This window comes from Silene latifolia, chromosome X, assembly GCF_048544455.1.
Source record: "Silene latifolia isolate original U9 population chromosome X, ASM4854445v1, whole genome shotgun sequence".
Taxonomy (NCBI): domain Eukaryota; kingdom Viridiplantae; phylum Streptophyta; class Magnoliopsida; order Caryophyllales; family Caryophyllaceae; genus Silene; species Silene latifolia.
This window is the reverse complement of record NC_133537.1, coordinates 297,217,866-297,239,130: the sequence shown is the minus strand read 5'-3', so window position 1 is coordinate 297,239,130 and position 21,265 is coordinate 297,217,866. Positions and strand designations below refer to the sequence as shown.

At 40.7% G+C, this 21,265-nt stretch overlaps 1 pseudogene; it reads right to left on the bottom strand.

Annotated features, from left to right (window-relative positions):
• Positions 1 to 7,507: 7,507 nt before the first annotated feature.
• Positions 7,508 to 21,265, bottom strand: part of LOC141621881 (4-hydroxy-tetrahydrodipicolinate synthase, chloroplastic-like) — a 44,584-nt pseudogene continuing 30,826 nt past the window's right edge.

Here is a 21,265-nt window from a genome sequence, read left to right as displayed (position 1 = left end):
TGATAAGGAGCATTGGTGGAATTGTCAAGCATGAAACTTTTTACTCTCAAGCAAGGACTTATCAAAAGATTTTAATAAATCACTTGCACCATTTCACAAACACCTTGTGTGCACTACTCAAGAACTTGAGTTTTACACACAAGTAACAACTCATAATCCATTATTAGGAAAAGACAATAATAAAAACATTAAAGAAGGAGTACGGGTTGCCTCCCGTAAAGCGCTTTTGGTTTCCGTCGTTTGCTCGACGCCTTTTCAAGCTTCATCTTCTATCAATGGTCAAGAGCGGAGCAACTCAATGCTCTTAGTAACCTATCAAACATGTTAGCCAACAAACAAGAAAAGTGACAATTATAGAAAGTCAAGACATACCAAGCATGAACAATGAAAACATGTGCATATGACAAGTAATTCATTGAGCTTTCATGTTCGAAAAACAAATTAATGTCACGATAAGGCTCCTTAAGAGAGGGTTTGGACTTGGTAAAAACAAAGTAGGAGTGAGGGGACACACGAAGTTCTTTAAGAACTAGCATGGGTGGTTCTTCTTTGTGTGGCCAAACTTCAACAAGCATCTTGTTCTCTACCCTCTTAACACTCTCCTCAAAGTTTATAGTTACTAACTTCTTAGCCAAAGGAGGGTCACAATCAATATCCTCAAGAATCACAACATTCTTGTTTTCTCCCAATTCCTCCATGGGTGGATTTGCCTCCAAATCTTGTAAGGTTGCCTCCAAATCACAAGACAAAACATACCCCAAATCTTCTCCAACCATTCCATTAGTTAAGGCAACATCCAAAATGTCACCTCCGCACAATTCATAAATGTTTTGAATAATAGGTTCAACTATCTCAAAAAAGCATAGAGAAGAAGACTTGTAAAATTGTTCAAATAGAGGAAAAGTAAGAGAAGCCATTAAATCAAACAAAAGAGCAATATAAACTACTTGAACTAATCCTAATATTTACAAAAACTGGTTAGACTACAAAGCACACAACTACTCTAAAAACACAACTAAAAACACTAGCAAAACCGTTACCTTCCCCGACAGCGGCGCCAAAATTTGACACGCCTAAAACGTCGCAATAAAAGACGGCCAAATTAACAATTTATATACCACTAAGCATACTAATTAACACTAATTCTAAACTAGTAAAGTAGTAAACAAGGGATCGAACTCAAGAGAAGGGGGGTTTTGCAATAGTGAAATTAAAAGAGCAATTAGAACAATTGTGACAAAGTAAAAAAGGGGGGAGGGGTTGGGTTTTCAATTGTAACAAAAGCAAGACAAAAATCAAACAAGAGTAAGCAACAAGTAATCAAGCAAGTGAGTCTTTAGATGGAAATTTATCAATTTGAGAGAGACTTAATTCGACCCAAATTTAGGCACTTTAGTTGATAAAACCACTCAATCAATCCTTCTAATTACTATTATTGTCCTATTAGTGAGATTGAATCTCCAAATTCCCTTAATTAGAAGTCAATCACAAGGAAATCACACTTAATAATTGACCCAACTTATTAACTCCTCTGGTGGAAATCACACACATAGATTAATGAACAAGAAGATGAAGCAATAGGAATCTAATAGTTGTAATTACTCACAATGAAATCACAATTAATGCCTAATTACAAGTTAATCCTTTACTTGCTTATTAAGCCAAGAAGAAATCACATTCATTAGCATAATAACAAGGTGTTGCAAAGATGAGATTACAAGGAAATCACACTTAATAATCCCAACAACAATAAATTAAGGAACTTGATTAATTAAGCAACAAGGAAATCACACTTAATTACTCAATATAAATAAGGTTTCCAAAATCCAAACAATAAACACACAGGATTAACAATGATAATAATAATTAATGAAAGATTAAGGAGTCTTACAACCAAAGGTTACACCTTTGAGCCGGATTAAGAATAGGAGATTAGTTCTCCATAGTAGATCTAAACCCAATAACAAAGATGAATAATTCCCAAATTACAACTTGATTAATTAAAAGTGTGCATAAGATGTTGGAAACCTAATGGCATCCATCTATATATAGTCCTAAGATGCGGAAGATTAATGGGCCTTAAACTAGAAGCAAACCCGTAACAAAATTGCGGAATTACCAGAAAATTCGCACGGTGCGAATTATTGGACTGTAAATTCGCACGGTGCGAGTTGCTTGCTGGACAGCATTTTTTCAAAAGGTCATATCTCTCTCGTTACTTGGCCAAATGAGGCGTGTGACCTACCGTTTGAAAGCTAAGAACATAAGCTTTCACCTCCACTTGGCCTTGCATCGATACGAGCTCTAGAACTCAAGATATACCCATTTGAAGTCGATCCTTATGCAAACGACGCTTCAAATCTTCAATTGCTTCATCCTTTCACTTCTTCATGTCTTACCTAGTCTTCCTTCTTGCTTGTAGATATTTTGTACCATGGTAGACTTCAAGACATGCATTTGCTTCCGATCATTGCTCAAAACTCCATTACTAACCCGGCATAAAGAATATGGTAAATGTGACGTAAATCATGCGAAACCACGTCCCAATGCCGCTTTATTATGCATAAAATAAGCTAAATAGATAGTAGAAATACGAGCCTATCAGGTAGTCTTGGAATTTCGCGTGAATCGTCACTTAACAAGTCGAGAAATAAGAAAAAATGAAAAATGATGCTCGGGGTAAAAATAAGTTTGGGAGTTATTTATAAAAATGCAAATACGTGGTGATAATTTGTAAAAAATCGCAAATATATAGTGGTTATTTGTAATTTTTCCTATCTTATATTACGAGAATAGTCATAGAAGTACTAGGGATTTCAGCAAATTTCCATGACAATGAATTGGGATTTGGGACCAATTACCCGAAACACTCCACATGCAAATCTTCATTGTTCATATGCATATTGCTTTACCCATGACTGTACTTTGTACCTAACAATTTTGGTCCCAATTTTAATGGCCCAAACTGTAGTGCATGCTTTCTCAATCTTGATAAGATTAGTTAAGAACTGACCACAAAAATTCAAATTCAGCCAAACTAGAAGCTCCTACATGATTCGAGTTTAGCTTAATCAGGGTTGGAGTTAAAACCCGAGAGTTAAAATGTGAATGCGAGAAGAAGAGTTGTGTTGCTCCTGTGATCCTATTTGGCTCGAATTCAAGAAATGTAATGGTGCAATTCAAATACTAGTAAAACACTTATAGTTACATACTTACAAACAAGATTAATTGAATATGACTAACCTAAGCCCTAAGGTGTCATGTTCAATTTTGTTCACATACAACGTTCCAAAAAGACATGGCAATTGGCATACCCTAATTACTAATCCTAGTAAGAGTACAAGAAACATCCCAAACACTAGGGAACATAATGAAACTAACATCTAAACAAAGTAACAAACCAAAAAATCACTGGAATTTACAGATTTAACTTAACTTGCTCACATTAGAAGCCAACACCGGCCGCACCAACACCACAAGTAGCCGGCCTATGCGGCTCAAACTTAGCCGTTGATCTCATTGGAGCCGACTTACACCGTGTCAAAACAAATGGCTCAAACCCCACCCCGGCTTTAGCCAATTTCTGCTCAATCAAATTAGCCACCGAGCCACCACTAGCCGGGAACGAGATTGAAGACCTGCCAGGCTGGATACCTGACCGGCCACCTTGAGCCGAAGGTGGCAGAGGCGGCAGAGCGGCCACAGCCGATGCCTTAGTCTTCTTATTACTATTGTTACTAGACTGGTCATCTCCACCCTCAACCTTATTACCCTTCTTGTTGCCTTGGTGGCGCTCCGGTAACCATCGAATAAAGTCGGTCCCACAAACCCATGTTTCTTTAGACACTTCCATTGATAATTTGGGTTCACACATCATTAACAGTAAACAATCTGGTAACATTGGCTTGTTATTCTCCTTATCTATTGACTTCCTAGCTTCACCTTGAACAATGACTTTTTCTTGTTCTTTTGATTCTAATTCTGTTGACTCCGCCGTCGCATCTTGTAATGATGATGTAAAAGTTGAAGAATCTGTAGAAAGCACACAACTTTCTTCTTTTTCACTCTTCTCCTGCATCTCAATTTCTTCTTCATCTTCTTCCTTGTTAACCAAATCTTGTTGATCATTTCCGCATTCTTCAACCTTGTCTTCAACTGTAATTGTCTCAATTGAACACACATCAACTAAATTCAATCCTTCTACTAATTGGGTTTCATCCACAATTAGCAAATTTCCCTCTTCTTCTTCTTCTTCTATAATCTCCTGTTTTTCCTCTAATTCTTCTCTGTTTTCCTCTGTTTTTTCATCATCTTCATCTTCATCTTCCAATTTTTCGCTACAAACCAACAAATCTTCAACAATTGGCTCAATACTCTCACCAATCTCCTCACCCACATCCTCCAATTTTACGCTATTCTCCGTAACCTCAACCATTTCCTCTACTCTCTCAAACTCAACATGATTATCTTCTTCCTTAATTACCACCACATCTTGAATAACCTCCTCATCATGTTGATGTTGTTGAACAAGAGGTGGATCCCACAACTTTTGAGAAAGGGAAGCCATCCTCATAGGATCAGATCTACACCTCATTAACAACAAAGCATTCTTAGGAGGTACACAAATACTAACCCTATTACCACCATCATTACCGTTATCATTATCATTATCATTATCATTATCGTTATGGTTACTACGAATCCCGACATTATTAAACAAATCATCAAACTCCATATCATCAAAAATAGACCTCCTTCTTGAACAACTCCTCTCCATCAATTCATCTTCATCTCCATTAACAACCAACTCAACATCCCTCCTTCCACCACCTTCACCATCATGTAAACTCACCATCCACCTAAACACACCCCCACATGATGAACTCCCACTCCCACCCTTATTATCACCCTCGCCATTATTAGAGCTACTAAAGCAAGAAGATTTACAAGGGATTAAGCAGCTAAACTCCTTCAAAGTGTCACAAATGGTTAAAGGAAGATGAACCCATTTCTGATTTCTAGGAGGGTGGGACCTACAAGCAAGCATTTTCATTTTTTCACCATGTTTTCTGGACTTACCCCTGACTTGGCCAATGCAGGTGACTTTAGGAGAAGAGGGTTCATGGTGGTTGGTTTGGAACATGGCTGGGGATTGGGCTTGAACCCTTTTAGTAATGCTACCGTTGCGGCGAAGGCGGCGGCTAAGAGAGGTAGTTAAGGAGGTGGAGTGATGAGAGTGTGTGGTGAGGAGAGAAGTGAAGCAAATGAAGAGATCACTTGTTATTGTTGATGTGGGTGTGTTTGTGTTTGTTATTGGTTTAAGATGTGGTCTATCTATGTCCATTATTGGCATTGGGGGTTTTTGTATATAAGTGAAAATTGGGGATGAATTATTGAGTGATATGACAAGGAAGATTAGGTATTTGTGTTTGTTTGATTGGATAGGTGAATGAAGGAAAGAGTGAGATTGAAGAAATGTAACAGTAAGAGTAGATGAAAATGGAGGTTTCACTGTTAAGAAGAGGGGGGTGTTTGGGTTGTTTTACAGTGAGGTGTAATGTACCAGTACCAACTATCAAATGTCTAATGTGGGCCGGAACTCGAGAGGGTAGGATATTTTGCGTGAACCACGAACTCTTATTTAAGACGGTCAATGATTTTTTTTTTTTTTTTTTTTTTTTACCTTTGGTACTCCATACAACACATAAATAAATATGAAGAAATCTCATGAATGGTTAAAACGGAGGTTGTTTAATGCTAGATTTTTCTCCCAAAATGGAAGAATTGTCAGTTACATGGTTTTCCAGTTTCTAGAAAATAAATGGTGTAACCCTGTTACTCTAAACTCTAAATTTTGTGTCTACAATAACTTGTCGATTAATTTAATAGTTTGATGTGTTAATTTATCCATTAACCGTCTCGTTACCCATTAACCAACCATTTTACTCATTAACAAACCTACGAAACCATAAACCCGCTCAACGACTCATGAATTTAGCCCAATAATCCAACAAAAAATCTATGAATGGTGAAATTGACATCCAAAATTCCCAGCTTGCTCATGCCATGTTCTACATTCAACATTGTATGAAATAACTTAAAGCAACATCACATAATGTGGTAGCATTTTATTTTAATGGCTCCCTAACTTGAATTAAAACATGGCATGATCCTTGACCTAATCATCAATCATCTAATAATAGCAGCATTGACTGAGGAACAAATCTACACAGAATTAGGCAAGGCAAGTGTCCTGTTGTATTTGCATGCATCAACGTGGCCAGTTCATGAATCACCACTGGATATATCCATATAGCAGTAGCCAATAACAAACAGATTTAACTAATACCAAGTACATTTCGGAAATTATCAAATTGCCCTCACAAGGTTCAAATCTAGCCATTTAAAGACAAATAAGTGTAGGGGCATACTGGAAGTGTAGTCACATGGGATGGGAGTATGGCAGGCAGGCAGGCAGGCAGGTTGCTTAATCTCCAATTTGAATATTTAATTTCGATAAATAGATGGCGACGAGGAGAGACAAAAGGAAGGAAGCATGTGAGGCATGTGAGTGGAACCCGAGTGTACTAAAACTGCCCTCACTGCTTTTAGAGTACTCAACACCCACGACCATCTATGCTTTGTGTGTCGTCCGAGTTGCGGTACAACTGTACAAGTGAGTCTTGCATAATATATCAGCTCAACCTCGCTCCTAACATATAGTTACTCTGTAAATGTTTAATGAGATGTCCTTTTATTACTCCTACTTTGTACATCATACCAGACAATTAGATACCCCGTAGAAAACAAAGGTCAATCATAAAGCTTGTGGGTTCACAACTTCACAAGGATTGAGTTGATAATAATGATAATCACAAGATAGAAACCAACTTCAAATCATGAAAAAAAGAAACCCATTTAACCAAACATTTAACAAAAGAACAAGACAAGACTAGTACTTAAAGTTGCCCACTTTTCATTATCTCCTCTTCCAACTTTTTCTTTTTTAAGAACTTCTCCCCTAATTTCCTTAAACAATTTGTACGCAAACAAAAAAAAGTTGGACTTAAGTACAGATAAGGCAGATCTAGTACGATACACATGATATTAACCTCGGTAGCGACACCAAATGCTGACCTAAGTTACAAAAGTTTTTAAAAGTTAAACGTGAATGCCTTTTGATACTAAGCATACATGTGCAACAACCTGGAGTCCTAGATCATGTCGAAATCATCTACTCTCAGGTCGAGACTCGACTCAAATTGAGACAATAACCAGACTAAACAAGGTTTCCTCTTCATTAACTAGTACTAGTACTCCATACTAGACAAGTCCCTCTCCTGCTGTCTATGACTTTCTTTTACCATTCACTTTATCAAGTTACATACAGGCTATAGAATTAACAAATTGTCCTTTGGAATACTCGTATTAAAAATTCACGTATCAAATAAATTTAAATTAAATGTATATGACTTAAACCGCACATTCCTCGAAACATTCAGGCAACTGCAAGTCACCACAAACAGAAAAAAACAGTACGAGTTTAGCAATTGCATACCTGTGCTAAGACTTCAATACCTCCCAATCAAGATGAAATCATCATCATCAAGGACCTCGACGTCTGTATTGCCAACAAAATTTTCTCGTCCGATTTCTTTCACTATACGCACAAACTCGATTCTCTTCTCCAACGGAAGAGGTACATAAGGTAACCGGAATACAGGTCTTGCCACACCAAGTTGAGCTAAAGCTGTATTTAAACCAATTGGGTTAGGCTCCTTAAACAACCACTCCATCAAAGGCATAAGCTTGGAATTAAGACCCGGATTCTTGCCCTCAAACATAAGTTGGCGCATTAATCCGGGAACCAAATTGCTCGTAACCGAGATAACTCCGGTGGCCCCACATGACCGTCTAGAATCATGACACTGATCATCATTCCCTGTCCAAACCACAATGCCATTGTCCGTGTATTGTTTAATCCGGTCATTTCCGACACATTCTTTAACACCAGCCAAGTTAACATTTTTGGCTAAAGAATGAATAGCACGCGGAGGAATGTCTTGACCTGTTCTCGATGGCACGTTGTGATAGATGTACTATCTCAACCAAAACCTTAAGGTGATGGTTGAGGCCCAACTATTATAAATATTCCTATTACGCTCCCTCACTCAAATGCCCGTTGGGCTTGAAGAGTGGTTAGTTGTGCACCGGCTCCCCATTACGTTGTATATGATGGTGGGACACATAGATAGCACACTTTGGAAGTGAGCCATCAAACCTTCCTTGGAGGTCTTGCCATAGTAAGGGTTTATGTGAAGAGCAGCGTGCATTCCTACAGCAAACCCTTGCTCGGTTGCATGAATTGCTTCTCGGGTTGAGTTACTCCCTGTGTTCCCTATCACCTTAATGTTGGTACCAAAACAGTTGACAGTATGACCAATAAGCATGATGTGCTCATCCCAGCTCATTAATTGCCCTTCACCAGTTGTTCCACCAACGATTACGCCTTCAGCACCGTTATCTATCTGCATATTCACTAATGCGTCATAAGCCTCTAGATCGAATCGTCCTTCTGGTAGATAAGGGGTTTTAATGGCTGTAATCAATCTTGTAGACTTTATATCATCCACACTTGTCCTAAAATTATGACAGACAAATAATGATGTATACTTTTAACAGTCCTTAAAATATGAACTTCATGCAACTTGCAGAGTTAAAACATACAGTTCAGATAAAACAGAACATCAGAAATGTGGCTGCAAAATTTACAACACATATGTCACAAGCTGTTCCTATAATACGTACTGCATTGACTAGCAGTCTACTATGGTAAACTGTGTTTGCATCTCCACATCAGTCTCTAACCGAACATCTCACAGAAAGTTATCAGATATTCACAGCTCCAACAATGTGCTTCCAAATTAGCTAGTTTTAACTGTTGAGGCTTCAAGAGCTATTGATGACCAGAGTCAACGCAAGTCAGAAGTTTCCATTCAGTTACTCAAAGCCTCGAGCCTTCCCTGAATAACAGATACTACACCTATACATTGTTATATCTAGGCCGTGGACACCACAATGAGACCACTTGGTAAGGGTTTCAAACATTGAGGCTAACAGCGACCTCAATTTGAAGCGGTATCAGTCACATTATGGTACGGTCGAGATTAAGCCACGAGTCCACGACAACCAATTACTAGATCAAGGCTAAAATAAACTTATTTTTATGCCATGTGATAGTAACGTTTTGTGTCGGTCTAAGAGGGTGATTTGGTCTTTTAGTATGTTTTTCCTAGCACTTGGCATAGAGGTTGATGTGGTTGAACTTGTGTAATTCACCTCGGTTGAACGATTGATCTTCATGAATGGAACCCGAGAGGCATAGAGTACCCTTTCAAAGGTTAAGACAAGCAGCAAGGAGCTCCCATGTAGCCTAGAAACCAGCTGGAAGAAGGAGGAGTGAAGCTTGGAAAGTAAAGAAGGAAGAAAGACTTGAGAAGTTTGAAGCTGACTCCCGAGCTGGGGCGCAGCCTGCGCCAAGAATTGCGCGACTGCGCGAGATGCGCGCCTGCGCCGACTTCAGAGGAGCCTGCGCAAATCTGTTTTTAAACACGGGCTTAAGTAAACATTTCCGTGTTTTTGGGCTTGTTTTGAGGTTTTTAACCTAGAAGGGAGTGCACCCATATATATACCCCTCATGTTTGAAGACCTAGTTATCATCTAATTATTGAATAATCTCTAGAAAACTTGTAGTAGAAGAACACTTTATTTTGGATGCAAAGTTGTAATCTTTCTTTATTTCTTTGGGTTTTGAAGACTATGGAAGGCTAATCCTTCCCTACTTGGTGTAATCCATTGCAAGTTTCCATCTTTATCATTGTATTGACTCCTTAATCTCTACTCTTTCATTTATTTCAATTTCTAAGTTTTAATGACATGATGAATGTTTTGTTGTGAGAAGTAATTACCCTTGCCTCTTTTACATTCATCTATTGCTTGTTGTTGCAAAGTTGCTTGCTTTTGTAATAACTTGTTGAAGCATCTCATAATTGTTGTTATCTTGGTTTAAAGTATCAACCTTTGTTAGTAGAAATTGATTATATCATAGGATTTGTTGGTTTAAACATGTCTTTGTGATATCCCATTTACTCCCCTCTTGGTTTTGTTCTTCATGCTCTTGGTTACAATTCTTACATGGTTTAATGTTAGAATTTGTAGTTTAAGTAGGATTATCATTGTTGGCTTAGATAGTGGTAATCACTTGCTTGAGGATTGTTGTTGGGTAAATGAAAACTAGAGAGGAAAGAGTCTTACTTTGAGAAAAATTGGAACTTGTAGGATTGCACCAAGTCCTTTTAATTATTGAATCATCTTAATCACCAAGTGTTTGTTGTATTGCTTGTTAGACCAAGTTTGCAAATTTTACTTTGTTTCATGTCACCAATCAACTCAAAAACCCCCATTTTCATGTCTCTCTATTGTTTGCCATTGTGAATAACCATTGTTTGTCTATAGCTTTGTCTTTAGTAGTCATTAGTTTACATTTCAAGTTTTTAGCTTAAAAGACCTTCTCTTGGGACCGACCCTTACTTGCACTATATTACTTTATCATTTAGAGTAGTCTAGAGTATAGTTTGGCTTATAAATTGTTAATTTGGTAGGTTAATTCTAGCTTTTTACGACACCTAGTTTGAGTCTTATCAAATTTTGGCGCCGTTGCCGGGGAAGGGCAACATAGCTAGAACTTGAGTTTGTGAATTTATGCTTAGTTGTTTTATTACTCCTCTTGTTGTTAGAAGTAATTGGAAGTTCTAACTTGTGTGTGTAGTGCGAAGGTTTATGTTTAGTTCTCCACAACACGATGAATCAACCCCCGTGGAAGAGGACGCTTTTGGAGCATATTCGTGGTTATTTACCAACCCTTGGTACCAAAGAGCACAAAGAGAACATAGAGTAGAAGAAGCACCTTTAGAAGCACCTTTAGAAGAACCTTTTGAAGAACCTATTGAAGTAAATCCAATTGAAGTAGAGTATCCCCATATGGCGAATGATACAAGAACCATCCGGGAGATACGAGCAAGGAATTATGATGAGCAACCCTTGTGTATCACCTATCCCCCTCTTGGAGCCAATGCAAATTTCGAACTCAAAGGCTTCTTTATCCATAACTTGCCTAAGTTCCATGGCCATGCGGGGAATGACCCAAATCGCCACCTTTCGGAATTTCACATGATGTGTGAAGGTGCTATTCCGAATGGGGTGACGGAAGATAAATTCAAACTATGGTCCTTCCCATTTTCTTTGTTGGATTCGGCCAAAGATTGGCTCTTTTATCTTGAACCGGGATCTATAACAACTTGGAAGGCAATGAAGGCGGCTTTTCTTGATAAGTACTACCCCGATGCCCGTCACAACCGTGCCAAGAAGGCCATTACTACCATAGAACAAGACCTCAATGGTGAAACCATGTATGAGTATTGGGAGAGGTTTAAAAAGTTGGTAGCTCAATGCCCTTACCACGGGTTGAGCGATGATGATCTTCTTGTGAACTTCTATGAAGGGCTAAGCCAAGATGATCAAAGAATGGTCAATTCCGCTACCGGAGGAGGGTTGGAAAATTTTTCCATAGTGGATGCCAAGGAAATCATTGAGAGACTTGCTTCTACTACAAGGAATTATGGAAGAACTCAAAGGGGGACAAAAAATACTTCTTCAATGGAAACCTCTTCTTCTTCATCAAATCAAAACCTTGAGTAAAGTGTGAATGATTTGACTCACTTGGTGAAGAATATGATAGTGAACAATCCAAACAAGGATGGGGGAAGGGGGAACAAAGTGGAATGCAACTATTGTCAAGGTCCTCATTTGGAGGAAAATTGCCCCATCATGATTGAAGAAGGAATTGGAGTGGAGAATGTAAGTGCAATGGGGTATGGAAATTACAATGCTAGGAATCCTTCCGAAGGAGGATACTACAATTATGACCCTAGTGGCAACAATTACAATGTTGGGAGTAGAGACAACCCTAGACTTGGTTGGGGTGGTGACACCTCAAAGAGTTTTGTGAATGGTCAATTCAACCACTTGAGGGACCAAAATTCCCGACAAGGTCAAGGTTCAAACTCTCAAGGGAATAGGAATGGGAATTTCAATCAAGAAGGAAATAGGAATGGGAATTTCAACAACCAAGGTAGAAACCAAAACCAAGGTCAATCATCCCAATTTGGCAATCAAGGTAACAAAAACAACTCTCAAAAGGAACCAAGTGTTCAAGACTTGCTTAAGACCATTTTGCAAGAGCAAGTCAAAACGAACAAGAGGCTTGACAAAATTGATGCCGACAAGAATGTTAGTGATGCCAAGGTTGCCAACCTTGAAGTCCAACTTGGCCAAATTGCTCAAGAACTTGCCAAGAAGAATCAAAGAACCTCAACTTCTATTCCTTCCACTACATTTCCTCCTAGAGAAAATGCTAGTGCCATGACATTGAGGAAGGGGAGAACCTTAGAATCCCCTCCCAAGAAGAAGAGAAGGGGCAAGTCACAAGAAAGGGTTATTGACATTGAAGAGCAAATTGAAGAAGAGCTTGTGGTTGAACAAGAGAAAGGATCATCTTCAAAAGCTAATGAGGAAAAAGAAAAGAGTCCTTGGAGCATTGACAAGGGAAAGGAGGGAAGCACCAACACAACGGATCAACTCAAAGAGATTGAACAAGAGTATGAACCGGAGGTACCATTTCCTAGTGCCCTCACAAGTCCCAAGAAGTTTGATAAAGACACCGATCTTTATGAGACTTTTAAGAAATGTGAGGTCAACATCCCTCTTTTTACTATCATTAACACCGTTCCTAGGTATGCAAAGTTTCTCAAAGAACTTTGCACCCCTAAACGGAAGCCAAGGAAAGGAGTTGAAAGAGTCACGGTTAGTAGGCATGTCTCGGCAATTTTCAAACAAAATCTTCCCAAAAAGTGCGATGATTCGGGTATGCTAACTATACCGTGCTCCATTGGAGGCAAAGCCTTTGCTAGAGCTATGCTAGACTCGGGGTCCTCTATTAATGTCACGCCTCACTCCATTTATGAGACCTTAGAATTGCCTCCCTTGTCTCGGACCAATGTTGTGATCCAATTGGCGGATCGTTCCACAATTCACCCTAAGGGTCTTGTAGAAGATGTATTGGTCGAGGTTGATAAGTTCATATTTCCGGCCGATTTTTATGTTTTGGATATGGAACCGGACTCTAAGGCTACACCCCTCTTGTTAGGGAGGCCTTTCTTGAGAACATCCAAAACCAAGCTTGATATGTATGATGGAACTTTGACCATGGAATTTGAAGGGAAAGTTTTGAAATACAATGTGTATGAGACGATAAAAAAGACCGATGATTTGAGTTGTTGTTACTTTCTTGATAAAATTGAACATTTGGCAAATCGAGTTTACCAAATAAGTCAAAGGGACCCACTCGAGGTAGCCCTCACTAACAATGTCGAGAAGGAAGGATTGCGGTTTTTGTTGTCTCATGATGTGCAGGAAAATATAGAAGCATTGGAAAAAGAAGAACCACTAGAAGAATCAAAGGAAGAAAATGAAATGAAGGAAATTGAGGAGGACATCCCGAGCCAGGGCGCAGCCTGCGCAGTTCGGCGCAGCCTGCGCAGCTCACCAGCGCAGCCTGCGCAGTTCCCAGCTCCACCAAAGATTGTTTTTCTTCCTCCTCTTATGACTATCAAGCTAAATTTCTTCCTCTAGAGGCTTCCCTTGAAAGACCACTTCCATCCATCATTAAGCCACCCACCCCCGATCTAAAACCACTCCCCGACCATTTGAAATATGTCTTTCTTGGGGCAAATAACACTCTACCCCTCATAATTTCAAACCAACTTGAGGGTGATCAAGAAAGGAGATTGGTGGATGTTTTGCATAAGTACAAAGAAGCATTTGGATGGAGCATCGCGGATATCAAGGGGATAAGCCCAAGCACTTGTATGCACAAAATTCGATTGGAAAAGGATGCAAAACCCGTTCGGCAACCACAACGGAGGCTTAATCCACCTATGATGGAAGTTGTCAAGGAAGAAGTTATCAAACTTCTCCAAATGGGTATTATCTTTCCAATTAGTGACTCCCAATGGGTAAGTCCTACTCAAGTTGTGCCAAAGAAGGGAGGGGTGACGGTAGTCAAAAACCCTCAAGGGGCATTGATCCCCACCCGTTTACAAACGGGATGGAGGGTGTGTATTGATTATCGCCGCCTAAACCAAGTCACTTGGAAGAACCATTTCCCCCTACCCTTTCTAGATCAAATGCTAGAGAGGTTAGGTGGGAAAGAGTACTATTGTTTTTTGGATGGGTATTCCGGGTATTTTCAAATCCCCATTCACCCGGAGGATCAATCCAAAACAACATTCACTTGCCCATTTGGTACGTATGCTTACCGCCGCATGCCCTTTGGATTGTGCAATGCCCCCGGCACTTTCCAACGATGCATGATGAGCATTTTCTCGGACTATGTGGAGCGCATTTTGGAAGTCTTCATGGATGACTTCACCATCCATGGGGACTCATTTGACTCGTGTCTAGACCATCTCGCTATGGTCCTATCACGGTGCATAGACTCTCACCTCGTTTTAAATTCTGAAAAGTGTCACTTCTTGGTGAGTAGCGGAATCGTGTTAGGACACATAGTGTCGAAAAGAGGGATTGAGGTGGATACGGCAAAGGTGGATGTGATTAAAACCTTACCGTATCCATCTAATACTCGAGACGTGAGGTCGTTCTTAGGACACGCGGGTTTTTATCAAAGGTTTATTAAGGATTTCTCCAAAATAGCTAACCCCTTGTGCAAACTTTTGCACAAGGATGTGGAGTTCGTGTTTGATGATCATTGTAGGGAAGCATTTGACTTGTTGAAGGAGAGACTTATATCAGCCCCAATCATTCAAGGACCCAAGTGGGATCGGCCTTTTGAAATCATGACCGATGCAAGCGATTTTGCCATTGGAGCCGTATTGGGACAAAAAGATGACAAAGCTTCATATGTGATCCAATATGCTTCTTCACTCTTGAATGATGCTCAACGAAACTACACCGTCACGGAAAAGGAATTTTTAGCGGTGGTTTATGCCATTGAAAAATTCCGGGCTTATCTCTTGGGTGCAAAGGTCATCATCTATACCGATCACAAGTCTATAAGGCAACTTGTAGACAAGAAAGACACCAAGGCAAGGCTCATGAGATGGGTGCTTTTGTTGAGCGAGTTTGACATAGAGATCAAGGACAAGCAAGGGAGTGCTAATGTGGTGGCCGACCATTTGAGTAGGCTTCACATCAATGACGATCTCGTGAAGACTATGGGGGTAGTTGACGGTAGCTTACCACATGAATACCTTTATTCCATAAAGGCCGTTGAGCCTTGGTATGCCAACCTTGTCAATTACATGGTCACCAAGAAGTTTCCCACCTCACTTTCATCTAGTCAAAGGAACAAGATCAAGTCCGATTCTAGATTCTATATATGGGATGAGCCGTATCTATGGAAAATGTGTCAAGACCAAGTCATCCGACGTTGTGTTCCGGATGTAGAAATCCCATCCATCCTAAAACATTGTCATGAGTACGCTTGTGGGGGTCACTTTGGGCCTCATAGAACGGCACGTAAAATCCTTGAGTGCGGGTTCTATTGGCCCAAATTGTTTAAAGATGCTCACGTTTTCGTCAACACTTGTGACAAATGCCAACGGGTTGGCAACATATCGCGACGAAACGAAATGCCCCAACAACCAATGCTCTATTTGGAGATTTTCGATGTGTGGGGGATAGACTTCATGGGTCCATTCCCCAAGTCGGATGGGTATCTTTACATCCTTTTAGCGGTGGACTACGTCTCAAAATGGGTCGAGGCTATACCCACTCGAAATGATGACGCAAGGACGGTTTCTAGCTTTGTTCACAATAACATTTTCTCAAGGTTCGGCTATCCTAGGGCGTTGATAAGTGACCGGGGAACTCATTTTTGCAATAGGATTTTGGAGGTATTGCTAAAGAGGTACGGGGTCGTGCACAAAGTCTCCACCGCCTATCACCCACCAACCAATGGGCAAGCGGAAGTTTCCAATCGGGAGATCAAGAGCATCTTACAAAAAACAGTGAACCCCGATAGGAAAGATTGGAGTCAAAGGTTGAATGATGCTCTTTGGGCATACCGCACCGCCTATAAGACACCCATTGGTATGTCCCCATACCGACTCATTTATGGGAAGGCATGTCACCTTCCTTTGGAAGTGGAGCATAAGGCCTATTGGACCATCAAATCCTTCAACCAAAGCATTGATGATGCGGGGCTCCATCGGAAGCTTCAACTTCAAGAAATTGAAGAAATCCGTCTTGACTCTTATGATAATGCCGCCATATACAAAGAGAAAGCTAGAATATGGCATGATCGAATGATAAGTCGACGGGTTTTCAAAGAAGGCACCAAAGTTCTTGTGTTCCAAAATCGGTTAAAGTTGTTCTCCGGGAAGCTAAGATCAAGATGGGTTGGACCGTTCATTGTGAGCAAGGTCCATCCTCATGGAGCGGTAGAAGTTGAGAACCCGAGCACGGGAAAGACAATCAAGGTGAATGGTCAACGGCTTAAAGAGTATCATGAAGGCATGGAAGCACAAATTGTTGAACAAGTCACCTTGGAAGACCCCGTTTACCAAGCTTAAGCGTGAGAAGCACTTTGTCGAGCCATCGACGTTAAACATACGGCAACTTTTGTAAATATTCCCTCTTTGTAGCATAGAATTTACCGCTTTCTTGTCAATTTATTTACTCTTAACGCGTTTTAGAAGCATGCATTATGGATTCTTTTGAAAGTTTGTTGAAGTGTTTGAAGGACGTAGGATGAAGCTCCTTGGGAAGCGTGCCCAAGTCGTATTGGGAAGTGAAATGACTCGGGACACCATCTAGACGAGTCAAATGAAGGAAAAGCACGAAAGGAAGGCCAAGAATCCCCACAAAGAAAAAGTTGATGGCAAGTTTTTACTCGACAACCCGCAGAAGCGCAAGCGCGCCGCCAAAAGCGCACTGCGCAATATATGGCGCACTGCTTGCATTAAAATGCGCACTGGCAGTAGCAAACACGGATTTAGAAGGAGCTTTTTACAAACCAAAAATCCACTTTCATTCATTCATTTCGACACATTATACCTTCCACTCCCAATTTCCCAACTCAAACTTCATCAACCTTCATCAAAATCCACCATCAAACCTTCAACAAACTCCTTCCTTTCATCACAATCACCTCTCAACCCAACCCAACAACTCAAATACTCACTTTACCTTTCAAATTTATGATTTTCCCCAATTTTATCCCAAACCCTAACCTTGCAAATTGTGGATTCAAGTTTGTTTCAAAAGATTTCTGGGTAATTGGAGCATTCTTGGAAGGGTTTTTAGCATTATACTTCAATCAACTAGCATTTTAAGTGGATTCGGGGAGGTATAACAACTTTTCCAATCTTTTGCTTTACTTACTTTGCTTTAATCCGGGATTTGGTGTTTTTACATTGAATTTTTGGATAATTTTGATTGATTGTTGTCTTTAATTGCTGGGATAAACTTGTTTTCTGAGAAAGGGAAGAGGTATTCAACAAACATCACTTAATCCCACCTTCTTGAATTTGTGCCTTGAAGGTGTTTGTTGAATTGCCTCAACGAGAGCAAAACTGTTTTGAGTGTTTTTGTTGGTCTTTTTGGTACTCTTGCTTGCTAGGAACCATGGTTTTCGGTAAGAGAAAAGCTCAACAAGGGGAGGGAAGTAACCCCAAGGTGTTTAACGGGAATGAGGGTCTAAATGCGGAACAAAAGAAAATCTTTGCAAAACTTGAAAAAGAAAACCCCGTCCCCATCACCAAATTCCTCCACCGTGACACTCTTCAAGAACTAGGAATAGAGGAAATCACTTTTCAACTCTTGAGTCGGGTAGGATTAGAGCAATACATGGACCTTCATGATGACACCTACCGCTCTTTTACTTATGAATTCTTGTCCACCATCTCCAAAACGGGGGAGGGGGCGAATGAGAGAGTGAATTTCCGTCTTCATAAAGTGTGGCATTCGATTTCTTTTGATGAGGTAAGAGAGATTTTGAGAATCACAAAACCGCCCTCCCCGGTCAACCCACCCAAGGGCAAGCTTAATGAGGTGTGGTGTCACCTCACGGGAAGGAAAGCTCAAGATCACAATGACAAGCTTTCCGCCATCACCAATCCCGCAATCCGCCTTTTGACAAGATGTTTGGCTTGTTGGTTCTTCTCCATGGGGGAGCCAACAAAAGTTAGCGATGCGGTGAGGGAGTGCATGTGGGCTATGCTCCCGGAGGGGAGTGGTGTGCCGGATTGGGCAAGGCTATTTGTTGATTCTTGTTTGAAACATAAGAAGAGGAGGGGAGGTAACATAAATAGTGGGGGTTTAATCACCCTTTTTGTAGAGAAATTTGTGGGCTCAACATCGGATGACCAACTCTCCGTTGGGGGAAATCATTTTTATAACACCCATGGCCTTGAGGAGACACATATGATCAAGGTCTTAGATAAACAAAATTTTCAATGCAATTGGTTGGGAGTGGGGAAAGCTCCCTACATGGTTCTACCAAAGAATGACCCAATTCCTCATGGTACCCGTGCCATTCATTTCTTTTGCCCGCCCGACACGCCGGAGCAAAGAGCGGCACAACGGAGAAGGGTCGAACCACCCCCGGTTGTTCACCTTGATAGTGAAGAAGAGAGGGAGATTCGGAACATAGAGCGTGACCCGCCCATCCATGACACACCAATGTTTGAGGCGGGGACAAGCTCTACTCCACCAATCGCCCCATAGCAACAACAAATGTTTAATTACTTCACGGAGACCCGGGGAACTTTGGAGGCAATTAGTGGGAGAGTTGATAGCTCTCATGCATGGCAACAACAACAAACGCCAAGGCTTGAGAGTTTGGATCAATGGAGGGTCGCTAGTATGGAGCACCAAAAGTTGAGTGCGGAGGCCGAAAGAGCCCAAATGAAGATGCTTCGAGAGATGGCTAAGAGGCAAGATGAGGCCTATGCTTGGCAACAACAACAAGCCAAGTACATGGAAGAGCAACAAGCCATGTGGAAGGCCCAAAATGAATGGAGAGAGCAAGCGACTCAACAATTCGGGGTGCAAAATGAGCGTCACCACCAATATGTTGAAGACTCTTATGAAGATGCTCAAGCTCATGAAGATTCTTTTGGGCTTATCCGTGGCCTTTTCGGCATGACCCTCCATCCAAATGACCCCACCTACCAACCAACCATCACGGAGCCACAAGTTGAGGAGGCCTATGAGAGGGCCAAGAGAGTGAGGCAAGCAAGAGGAAGAAGAAGAAGAGATCAAGGGACATATGAGCAAGGGGAAGGCTCGGGTCCCTCCAACTACCAACCTTGAGAGGATGAGGGTACTCCTCCACATTGAGGACAATGTGGAATCTAAGTGTGGGGGAGTAAGATGATTGAAATTGTAATATATGTACATTTCTTTCCATTGAATGTATGTTAAAAAAAAAAAAAAAAAAAAAAAAATTGAAAATCCCGGCTAGGTGAAAACCCACAAGGGTGGGCGCCTAGGCAAGATTGGGAAAGGTGGCCGAGGACGGAATGAAAACCCGAAAGGGCATTCCGGGCAAAATGAAGAATCGAGTTGCGAGCCACCGATGAGAGGAAAGGAAAAAGCTAAGGTGAAAACCCGAAAGGGCACCTTAGGCAAAATGAGGGATTTTCAAACAAAAAAATCGAAAAATTGAAAAATGCAACACCAAAAAGATGGAGGGACAAGAAGGGAGTGATAAGGAGGGTCAAGGAAGGAGGCTAGTTCTAGGACTTAATTTTCTTTTGTGTCACAAAATTTATTTCAAATTGGTGGATTTTCCGATTGGCTACTTGAGTTGTTGATTCTTAAGGGTGTTTGGCCAACCAAGTAGCATGATCTTACTTTTATATGGAGTGATAAGGGGGTGTTATAAGTAGTGATGATTTGTGATCGATAGGAGGATGTGTGGGTCACTTTGCTATTGCCTTGGGATAAGGCAAGAGTGACCATTACTTTTTGGGCGATATAAGAAGGGTGGAGTTGCGTGATGAGTCGGAGAAGGAGGTGTGTTGTGTCTTGTTAAGAGGGATGACATAAGGAGGGCGCGTGAGAGAAGAGAGAGTGTGTGTCAACTTTGAGTCTTTATTTTTTTTCTTTCATAGGTGGTTGTCAAAGAGGGAGATATAAGAAGGTCGTGGAAAGGGAAGAGTGGTCATTCACTCCTACACTCTCTTGTAGACTTCGTGATTGCTTGTTTCGGGTTTTGCTCGGGACTAGCAAAAGTCTAAGTGTGGGGGAGTTTGATAGTAACGTTTTGTGTCGGTCTAAGAGGGTGATTTTATCGCCCTCGTGTCTTTTAATATGGGTCTTTTAGTATGTTTTTCCTAGCACTTGGCATAGAGGTTGATGTGGTTGAACTTGTGTAATTCACCTCGGTTGAACGATTGATCTTCATGAATGGAACCCGAGAGGCATAGAGCACCCTTTCAAAGGTTAAGACAAGCAGCAAGGAGCTCCCATGTAGCCTAGAAACCAGCTGGAAGAAGGAGGAGTGAAGCTTGGAAAGTAAAGAAGGAAGAAAGACTTGAGAAGTTTGAAGCTGACTCCCGAGCTGGGGCGAATTGCGCAGCCTGCGCAGCCTGCGCCGACTTTAGAGGAGCCTGCGCAAATCTGTTTTTAAACACGGGCTTAAGTAAACATTTCCGTGTTTTTGGGCTTGTTTTGAGGTTTTTAACCTAGAAGGGAGTGCACCCATATATATACCCCTCATGTTTGAAGACCTAGTTATCATCTAATTATTGAATAATCTCTAGAAAACTTGTAGTAGAAGAACACTTTATTTTGGATGCAAAGTTGTAATCTTTCTTTATTTCTTTGGGTTTTGAAGACTATGGAAGGCTAATCTTTCCCTACTTGGTGTAATCCATTGCAAGTTTCCATCTTTATCATTGTATTGACTCCTTAATCTCTACTCTTTCATTTATTTCAATTTCTAAGTTTTAATGACATGATGAATGTTTTGTTGTGAGAAGTAATTACCCTTGCCTCTTTTACATTCATCTATTGCTTGTTGTTGCAAAGTTGCTTGCTTTTGTAATAACTTGTTGAAGCATCTCATAATTGTTGTTATCTTGGTTTAAAGTATCAACCTTTGTGAGTAGAAATTGATTAT